At 40.3% G+C, this 10,633-nt stretch overlaps 1 pseudogene; it reads right to left on the bottom strand.

The window, feature by feature from the left end:
- Positions 1-2,092: 2,092 nt before the first annotated feature.
- LOC129639859 (60S ribosomal protein L23a-like) lies at positions 2,093-2,586 on the bottom strand (annotated as a pseudogene).
- Positions 2,587-10,633: the final 8,047 nt, after the last annotated feature.

Below are 10,633 nucleotides of genomic sequence, written 5' to 3'. Positions count from 1 at the left end.
AGCTTTTTTCATATCTTTATAAAAACACTGCATAATCTAAGGGCATGCTGATTCACACCTATGTCTTCTACTAAGAATCTTATACCTTTAGCTCTTATATTTACATCTTTAATTTTTATAAATTATATGAGTTAGGGGTTCAGTTTTATTTTTAATTTATTTTTTTATTGAAGGGTAATTGCTTTACAGAATTTTGTTGTTTTTTGTCAGTTTTATTTTTATGCATGCAGATTACCAGTTGCTCCAAGGCCGTTTGTTGAAAAGACTATTCTTTCTGTTTTGAATTGTCTTGATATCCTTAGTGAAAATCATTGACCATAGATAAATGGGTTTATTTCTATACTGTCTATTCTACTCAGCTGATATATATGTTTGTCCTTATGCCAGTACCACACTGTCTTGATTACTGCAGCTTTGTAGTAAGTTTTGAAATCAGTAAACGTGAATCCATCAACTTTGTTGTCTGTTTTCAAGATCATTTGGCTGTTGTGAATTCCTTGAGTTTCCATGTGAATATGAGGGTCAGCTTGTCAGATTCTGTAGCAGAGGCAATTGTGATTCTGATAAGGATTGCACTGAATCTGTAGATCAATTTGGGGAGTATTGCCATCCTAAAAATGTTAAGTATTCCAAACCATGAACACAGGATATCTTTCAAATTATTTATATCTTTAATTTCTTCAATGATGCTTCATGGTTTCCAGGTATATGTCTTTCACTTCTTTTTTTTAATTTTAATTCGTTATATACCTTGCAAATGCAACTGTTCTGTCAGTTTTAATTTTGGTTTGTTTCTTACTGTATAGAAACACACTTGATTTTTCTATATTAATCATGAATCTTGCAACCTTGCTAAAATTCTGTATTAGTTCTAATTGTTTTTAATGATTCTAAGGATTATCTCGGAGAAGGCAATGGCACCCCACTCCAGCACTTTTGCCTGGAAAATCCCATGGATGGAGGAGCCTGGTGGGCCTCAGTCCATGGGGTCGCTAAGAGTTGGACACGACTGAGCGACTTCACTTTCACTTTTCACCTTCATGCATTGGAGAAGGAAATGGCAACCCACTCCAGTGTTCTTGCCTGGAGAATCCCAGGGACGGGGGAGCCTGGTGGGCTGCCGTCTATGGGGTCATACAGAGTCGGACACGACTGAAGTGACTTAGCAGAAGCAACAGCAGCAAGGATTATCTACGTACAAAGTCATGTCATTTTCAAGTAAAGATTTTTTTCAAATTTATTTTCAATATGAAATTCTATTTCCCTATTTTCCATGACTAGGACCTCAAGAACACTTTCGAATAGAAGTGGTAAAAGTGGATATCCTCGTCTTGTTTTTGATACTAGGGGGTAAGCATTCAATCTTTCACCATTACATCTGATATTATCTGTGGATTTTTCATAGGAACTCATTAAAAATTCAGGAAGTTTCCTATGATTCCTTGTTTATCCAATGTCTTCATGATGAAATGGTGTTAAATTATGCCAAAACCATTTTCTGCATCTGCTGAGATGATCATGTGTTTTTCTCCCTTCTTCTATTAATGTTGTTGTCTACAGTCATTAAGTCATGTCCAACTCTTTGTGACCCCATGCACTACAGCACACCAGGCTTCCCTGTCCTTCACTATCTCCTAGAGTTTGCTCAAACTCATGGTCATTGAATCAGTGATGCCATCCAACTATCTCATCCTCTGTCACCCCATTCTCCCCATGCCCTTAATCTTTCCCAGCATTGGGGTCTTTTCCAATGAGTCAGCTTTTCCATTCAGGTGGCCAAAGTATTGGACCTTGAGCTTCAGCATCAGTCCTTCCATGAATATTTAGGGTTGATTTCCTTTAGGATTGCCTGGTTTGATCTCCTTGCTGTTCAAAGGATTCTCAAGCATCTTCTCCAGCACAATTCAAAAGCATCAGTTCTTCAGTGTTCATCCTTCTTTATACTCTAACTCTCACATCTGTACATGACTAGTTGGAAAAACCATAGCTTTGACTTATATGGACGTTTGTGGCGAACTGATGTCTCTGCCTTTTTTTTTTTTTTTTTACTAGTGAAAACTTTTATATTTGGAATTAGTCAGCTGGACTCAGTTTAGATGATCCCAATTTTATTGGCAACATCCAAAGCATCATAGTCAAGAGCCAGTTGAACATATGTCTTCTTCTTTCCGTCAGGCCTGATCATGGTATTGACTTTAGCCATGTCAGTGTCATAGAGCTTCTTCACAGCCTGTTTAATTTGGTGCTTGTTGGCCTTGACAGCCAAAATGAATACCAATGTGTTGTTATCTCCTATTTTATCCATGGCTGACTTGGTGATGAGGGGGAATTTGATGATGGCACAGTGGTCAAGTTTGTTTCTCCTAGGGGTGTTCATTTGAGAATATTAGGGCTGCCTCCTGAGCCGCAGTGTTTTGGGCCACCAAAAGGTGGGTGACATATGGATATATATATATTTTTTTTTTTTTCTTTTTAGTGGCTGTGGACACCTTTCAACACTGCTTTCTTGGCCTTCAAAGTCTTCGCTTTGGCTTCAGCTTTACGAGGGGCCGGGGCTTCCTTCTTCACCTTCAGTGCCATCTTCATAAAAAGGCACGCCATCTTCATGAAAAGGTTCTGCTTTTTAATCCACTGCCAAAAGTTTGTCATAGCTTTTCTTCGAAGGAGCAAACACTGCTTTAACTGAATCCCATATGTTTTGGGTTGTTTTGTTTTCATTGTCATTTGTTTCTACGCATATTTTGATTTCTTTTCTTTTAATTTCTTCTGTGATTTGTTGGTTATTCAGAAGCATATTGTTTAGCCTCTGTATGTTGGAATTTTTAATAGTTTTTTTTCCCTATAATTAATATCTAATCTTACCACATTGTGATCAGAAAAGATGCATGGAATGATTTCAATTTTTTTGGAATTTACCAAGGCTAGATTTATGGCCCAGGATGTGATCTATCCTGGAGAACGTTCCATGTGCACTTGAGAAAAAGGTGAAATTCATTGTTTGCGGGTGAAATGTCCTATAGATACCAATTAGGTCTAACTGGTCCATTGTATCATTTAAAACTAGTGTTTCCTTGCTAATTTTCAGTTTAGTTGTTCTATCCATAGGTATGAGCGGGGTATTAAAGTCTCCCACTATTATTGGGTTATTGTTAATTTCCCCTTTCATACTTGTTAGCATTTGCCTTAAATATTGCTCTGCTCCTTTTTGGGTGCATATATATTTATAATTGTTATATCTTCTTCTTGGATTGATCCTTTGATCATTATGTAGTGTCCTTGTTTGTCTCCTTTCACAGCCTTTGTTTCAAAGTCTATTTTATCTGATATGAGTATTGCTACTCCTGCTTTCTCTTGGTCTCTATTTGCATGGAATATCTTTTTCCAGCCCTTCACTTTCAGTCTGTATGTGTCCCTTGTTTTGACATGGATCTCTTGTAGACAGCATATATAGGGGTCTTGTTTTTGTATCCATTCAGCCAGTCTTTGTCTTTTGGTTGGGGCATTCAACCTATTTTCATTTAAGGTAATTATTTATAAGTATCATCTCATCACCATTTACTTTGTTGTTTTGGGTTTGAGTTTATACACCTTTTCTGTGTTTCCTGTCTAGAGAAGATCCTTTAGCATTTGTTGGAGAGCTGGTTTGGTGGTGATGAATTCTCTCAGCTTTTGCTTGTCTGTAAAGCTTTTGATTTCTCCTTCATATTTGAATGATATCCTTGCTGGGTACAGTAATCTGGGCTGTAGGTTTTTCTCTTTCATGACATTAAGTATGTCCTGCCGTTCCCTTCCGGCCTGAAGAGTTTCTATTGAAAGATCAGCTGTTATCCTTATGGGAATCCCCTTGTGTGTTATTTGTTGTTTTTCCCTTGCTGCTTTTAATATTTGTTCTTTGTGTTTGATCTTTGTTAATTTGATTAGTATGTGTCTTGGGGTATTTCGCCTTGGGTTTATCCTGTTTGGAACTCTCTGGGTTTCTTGGACTTGGGTGACTATTTCCCTCCCCATTTTAGGGAAGTTTTCAACTATTATCTCCTCAAGTATTTTGTCATGGCCTTTCTTTTTGTCTTCTTCTAGGACTCCTATGATTCGAATGCTGGAGTGTTTGACATTGTCCCAGAAGTCTCTGAGGTTGTCCTTATTTCTTTTAATTACTTTTTTCTTTTTTCCTCTCTGCTTCATTTATTTCCACCATTCTATCTTCCACCTCACTTATCTTATCTTCTGCCTCATTATTCTACTGTTGGTTCCCTCCAGAGTGTTTTTGATCTCAGTTATTGCATTTTTTAAAACTGATTGACTCTTTTATTTCTTCTATGTCCTTGTTAAACAATTCTTGCATTTTCTCAATCTTTGTCTCCAGACTATTTATCTGTAACTCCATTTTGTTTTCAAGATTGGATCCTTTTTACTATCATTATTCTGAATTCTTTTTCAGGTGGACTCCCTAGCTCCCCCTCTTTTGTTTGGTTTGGTGGGCATTTAAATGTTCCTTTTCCTACTGAATATTTCTCTCCCTTTTCATCTTGTTTAGATTGCTGTATTTGGGGTGGCCTTTCTATATGCTGGAAGCTTGTGGTTCCTCTTTATTGTGGAGGTTCCTCCCTGTGGGTGGGGTTGGACGAGTGGCTTGTCAAGGTTTCCTGGTTAGGGAAGCTTGTGTCAGTGTTCTGGTGGGTGGAGCTGGATCTCTTCTCTCTGGAGTGCAATCAAGTGTCCAGTAGTGAGTTCTGAGGTGTCTATGGGATTGGTGTGACTTTTGGCCACCTGTATTTTTATGCTCAGGATTATGTTCCTGTGTTGTTGGAGAATTAGCTTGGTTTGTCTTACTTTGAAACTTGTTGGCTCTTGGATGGAGCTTGGTTTCAGTGTAGGTATGGAGGTTTTTGGATGAGCTCTTGTTGATTAATATTCCCTGGAGTCAGTTTTCTGGTGTTCTCAAGTTTGGATTTAAGCCTCCTGCCTCTGGCTTTCAATCTTATTCTTACAGTAGCCTCATGACTTCTCCATCCATACAGCCCCGATGATAAAATATCTAGGTTAATGGTGAAAAGATTCTCCACAGTGAGGGACACCCGGAGAGGTTCACAGAGTTACATGAAGAGAAGAGGAAGCAGGGAGATAGAGGTGACCAGAAGGAGAAGAGGGGGAGTCAAAAGGAGAGAGACAGATCCAGGCAGTAATCAGTTCCCTAAGTGTTCTCCACAGCCTAGAACACCCAAAGAGATTCACAGAGTTGGGTAGAGAAAAAAAGGGGGAGGGAGGAGATAGAGGTGACTTGGGGGAGAAAAAGGAGTGTCAAAAGCGGAGAGAGAAATCAAACCAGTAATCACATGAAGTAAAAATGGATACTGAAGATTGGATTCTTAAAGGTACAAAATTGATAACAAATACCAAAAAGCAAGGATTAAAAATCTATAGTAGATGTTAGACTCTCAAAAATACAATATAAAAAAAAATCACAAAACTTATTTAAAAAATATGAAGTGTGCTTTAAAAATAGGGTCTTTTTTCAAAGTAATAGTAGTTTATAAAAATGAAAATTAAAGGAGTAATAAAGAACTTAAAATTTTTTTTAAATTTAAAACATTAAAAAATTATAATAGTAAAATATATCTAGGAATTTGTCTGGAGTTGTTGAGGAAAGTGTGGGGTCAGTTCAATTTCAGATAGTTCCTTGTTCCAGCTTATACTTCTCAAGGTCTATATGCTCCTTCCAATGTAGTCAGTGGTAACTACAGGGTTTTAATCTGTTGCACCTGTCACTTCCAAAGCAGTTCCCTCTTCTTTGTTTATTTTGGCTTCCTCTGTTTGCAAATCTCTTCAGTGTCTAATTTCCACCCTGACAGAAGGGGGCGAAGGTGGTCACTTATTTAGGCTCACTTGTTCAGTTGTGCTGTGGGGAGGGAGGAACACTGCTAACAAATATCACTGGCATGCGTGGGGAGTGCTTGCACTGTCTGGGCCACACTGGGTTTGCCCCTGCTCACGACAAGTGTTCTTTCCTGGTCTGCACTGCTCAGGCTCCAGGTTTCTCTGCAGAAGAACTGTCCAAAGCAGCCCCTGGGTTCCGTGCACTTCCCAGGTCTAAGCTGCTCAGGTTCAGGTTCTCAGGTGCTCCACAAAGGCACAGACTCAATTGGGCCTACGTCTTGTGCCCTTCCCAGGTCCGAGCTGCTCAGGCGACCAGGTGCTTGGTGAGTGCACTCTCCTACGTGGGTGGTGCATCTTATCCCCTCCCTGGTCCCAGCCCCTTGGTTTCCTGGGTGCGCAGCAAGAGCGCCATCTCAGGTGTGCCATGTGTCTCCTCTGGGGAGCTGATCTCTCACTGCAACCCTCCTGGTGGATGTCAACTGTCCAGGATCCCAAGAAGACTTGATTAGCCACTGGTGCCTGCTTACAGTTTGGTGGATGATACCATCTCTGGGGCCGAGATTGCCCCTTGCCTTCTGGCCCTGGCTGTCACCTGCCTGCCTCTCTGCCTCCGGTGGGGGGAGGGGTCAGTTCACAGCCAGCTAGCTCTCCTCTGGTATTCGCTCAATCCTTTGTTCTGTGAGCAGGCCAGGCTGTGCCTTAGAGCTTTTCGCGAGGAAGTTCTCTCTCTCTCTCTCTCTCTTCTCTCTCTTGCTATCCCACAGATTGGGTCATTATCTCACATTAGCTCCCTCAGATTGTCTTCAGGGCATTCAGTCCTGGTCCTTACCCTAAGCATGCAGCCTGTGTCTCCCTGTTTAGCTCCTGCTCACTGCTGGTGGACATGAGTGTCTGGGCTACTTCTCTGCTGGGAATTGCAGTTAGGCACGTAATCTGTGTGTGTGTGTGTGTGTGTGTGTGTGTGTGTGTGTGTGTGTGTGTTTCCTCCCAGTTATGTTGCCCTCTGAGATTCCAAAACTCCCCACTGACCCACCAGTAAGAGGGATTCCTGGTGTTTGGAAGCTTCTCCTCCTTCACGACTCCCTCCCTGGTACCTGTCTCTGTCCCTAGCTCTTTTATCTCTCTTTTTATCTTTTATATTTTGTCCTACCTCCTTTGGAAGAGAATGGGCTGCCTTTCTGGGTGCCTGGTGTCCTCCACCAGCATTCAGAAATTGTTTTGCGAAATTTGTTCAGCGTTCAAAAGATCTTTTGATGAATTTTTCAGTGAGAAAGTGATCTCCCTGTCCTATTCCTCTGTCATCTTAGGACCACCTCTGATCTTAGATTTTGAATGTGGAGTTTTAAGCCAGTGTTTTCACTCTCCTCTCACATTCATCAAGAGGCTTTTTAGTTCCTCTTTGCTTTCTGCAATTAGAGTGGTGGTGTTATCTACATATCTGAGGTTGTTGATATTTCTCCCAACAATCTTGATTCCAGCTTGTAATTCATCCAGCCCAACATTTTACATGATGTACTCTGCATATTGTCACCCTGCTTATTTAACTTATATGCAGAGTACATCATGAGAAATGCCAGGCTGGATGAAGCACAAGCTGGAATCAAGATTGCTGGGAGAAATATCAATAACCTCAGATATGCAGATGACACCACCCTTATGGCATAAAGCAAAGAACTAAAGAGCTTCTTGATGAAAGTGAGAGGAGAGTGGAAAAAGTTGGCTTAAAACTCAACATTCAGAAAACTAAGATCATGGCATTCAGTCCCATCATTTCATGACAAATAGATGGGGAAACAATGGAAACAGTGACAGACTTTATTTTCTTGGGTTCCAAAATCACTGCAGATGGTAACTGCATCCATGAAATTAAAAGATGCTTGCTCCTTAGAAGAAAAGCTATGACCAACCTAGACAGCATAATTGAAAAGCAGAAACATTACTTTGCTGACAAAGGTCTGTCTAGCCAAACTATGGGTTTTCCAGTAGTCATGGATGTATGTGAGAGCTGGACTATAAAGAAAGTTGAGCACCAAAGAATTGATGCTTTTGAACTGTGGTGTTGGAGAAGACTCTTGAGAGTCCCTTGGACAGCAAGGAGATCCAACCAGTCGATCCTAAAGGAAATCAGTCCTGAATATTCATTGGAAGGACTGATGTTGAAACTCCAATAGTTTGGCCACCTAAGGCGAAGAACAGACACATTGGAAAAGACCCTTATGTTGGGAAAGATTGAAGGCAGCAGGAAAAGGGGATGACAGAGGATGAGATGGTTGGATGGCATCACCAACTCGGTGGACATGAGTTTGAGTAAGTTCCGGGAGTTGGTGATGGACAGGGAAGCCTGACATGCTGCAGTCCATGGGGTTGCAAAGAGTCATATACGACTGAGCAACTGAACTAAACTGAACTCTGCAAAGAAGTTAAATATGCAAGGTAACAATATACAACCTTGACATACTCCTTTCCCATTTTTGAACCAGTCCATTCTTCCATGTCTGGTCCTAACTGTTGCTTCTTGACCTGCATACAGATTTCTCAAGAGACAGGTAAGGTGGCCTGGTATTCCCATCCCTTTAATTTTCCAGTTTGTTGTGATCCATACAGTGAAAGGCTTTGGCATTGTCAATGGAGCAGAAGTCGATGTTTTTCTGGAATTCCTTGGCTTCTCTATGATCCAATAGATGTTGGCAATTTGACCTCTGATTCCTCTGCCTTTTCTAAATCCAGTTTGTACATATGGAAGTTCTCTTTTTCATTTTAATTGAAGGCTAATTACTTTAAATATTGTGGTGGTTTTTGCTATACATTCACATGAATCAGCCATGGGTGTATATGTATTCCCCATCCTGCCCCACCCTCCCACCTCCCTCCCCATCCCATCCCTTAAGGTCATCCCAGTGCACCAGCCCTGAGCACCCTGCCTCATGCATTGAACCTGGACTGGTGATCTATTTCACATATGATAATATACATGTTTCAGTGCTATTCTCTCAAATCATCCCACCCTCACCTTCTCCCACAGAGTCCAACAGTCTGTTCTTTACATCTGTGTCTCTTTTGCTGTCTTGCATTTGGATCATTGTTACCATCTTTCTAAATTCCACATATATGTTTAATATTTCACGTACTGCTGAAGCCTAGCTTGAAGAATTTTGAGCATTACCTTGCTAGCATGTGAAATGAGCACAATTGTACTGTAGTGTGGACATTTTTTGGCATTGTAATGAATTAACAATTTTTGGTGGTTAAATTAACCCTGTTTTTCTGATACAAATCCCACTTTGTCATAGTTTGTAGTCATTTTCATATATTGCTGTTTATTTAACTTATATGCAGAGTACATCATGAGAAACGCTGGACTGGAAGAAACACGAGCTGGAATCAAGATTGCAGAGAGAAATATCAATAACCTCAGATATGCAGATGACACATCCCTTATGGCAGAAAGTGAAGAGGAACTAAAAAGCCTCTTGATGAAGGTGAAAGTGGACAGTGGAAAAGTTGGCTTAAAGTTCAACATTCAGAAAACGAAGATCACGGCATCCGATCCCATCACTTCATGGGAAATAAATGGGGAAACAGTGTCAGACTTTTTTTGGGGGGGGGGCTCCAAAATCACTGCAGATGGTGACTGCAGCCATGAAATTAAAAGACACTTACTCCTTGGAAGGAAAGTTATGACCAACCTAGATAGCATATTCAAAAGCAGAGACATTACTTTGCCAACAAAGGTCCGTCTAGTCAAGGCTATGGTTTTTCCTGTGGTCATGTATGGATGTGAGAGTTGGACTGTGAAGAAGGCTGAGTGCCGAAGAATTGATGCTTTTGAACTGTGGTGTTGGAGAAGACTCTTGAGAGTCCCTTGGACTGCAAGGAGATCCAACCAGTCCATTCTAAAGAAGATCAGCCCTGGGTGTTCTTTGGAAGGAATGATGCTAAAGCTGAAACTCCAGTACTTGACCACCTCATGTGAAGAGTTGACTCATTGGAAAAGACTCTGATGCTGGGAGGGATTGGGGGCAGGAGGAGAAGGGGACGACAGAGAATGAGATGGCTGGATGGCATCACTGACTCGATGGACATGAGTCTGAGTGAACTCGGAGTTGGTGATGGACAGGGAAGCCTGGCGTGCTGCGATTCATGGGGTAGCAAAGAGTCGCACACGACTGAGTGACTGATCTGATCTGATCATATATTGCTAGATTTTATTTGCTTGTCCATTGTTGAAGGGTTCTCTGTCTATATTCATAAGACACATTGGTTTGTGGTATCATTTATTTTATTTGATATTTTTATCTGATTTTGTTATCATGTAATCCTGGTATCAGGTGTTCCCTCCTCTTCGTTTTTTGGACAACTTTGTGAAAAACTAGTATTAATTTTTTTTTTTCAGTGTTTGGTATAATTCAAAAGTAAATCTATCAGAAAACACCCATAACACATATGATGGTGCACTTAAGGATGTCCTACATTTCTCTGAAGTTCTGTTGATTTTTCTTCATTCTAGTTTCTCTTTAGATTGCATAATCTCTATTAATATATCCATTTTCAAGTTTGCTTATTCTTTCTTATGCCAGTTCATGTATACTGTTGAGATTCTCTAATAATTTGTTTTTTTCATTTTTGTTACTGTAATTTCCTACTCCAGAGTTTCTTTTTTAAAAAATAATTTCTGCCACTTTAGTGATATCCTTTGATAAAGTATTGTCTTTATAGAGCCTCTTAGTTCCTTAAGAATGGTTTTCTTTAGCTCTTTTAA

Source organism: Bubalus kerabau, chromosome X, assembly GCF_029407905.1.
Source record: "Bubalus kerabau isolate K-KA32 ecotype Philippines breed swamp buffalo chromosome X, PCC_UOA_SB_1v2, whole genome shotgun sequence".
Classification (NCBI taxonomy): domain Eukaryota; kingdom Metazoa; phylum Chordata; class Mammalia; order Artiodactyla; family Bovidae; genus Bubalus; species Bubalus kerabau.
Note: the sequence above shows the minus strand (reverse complement) of the source record. Positions and strands in the feature narration are given on the sequence as shown.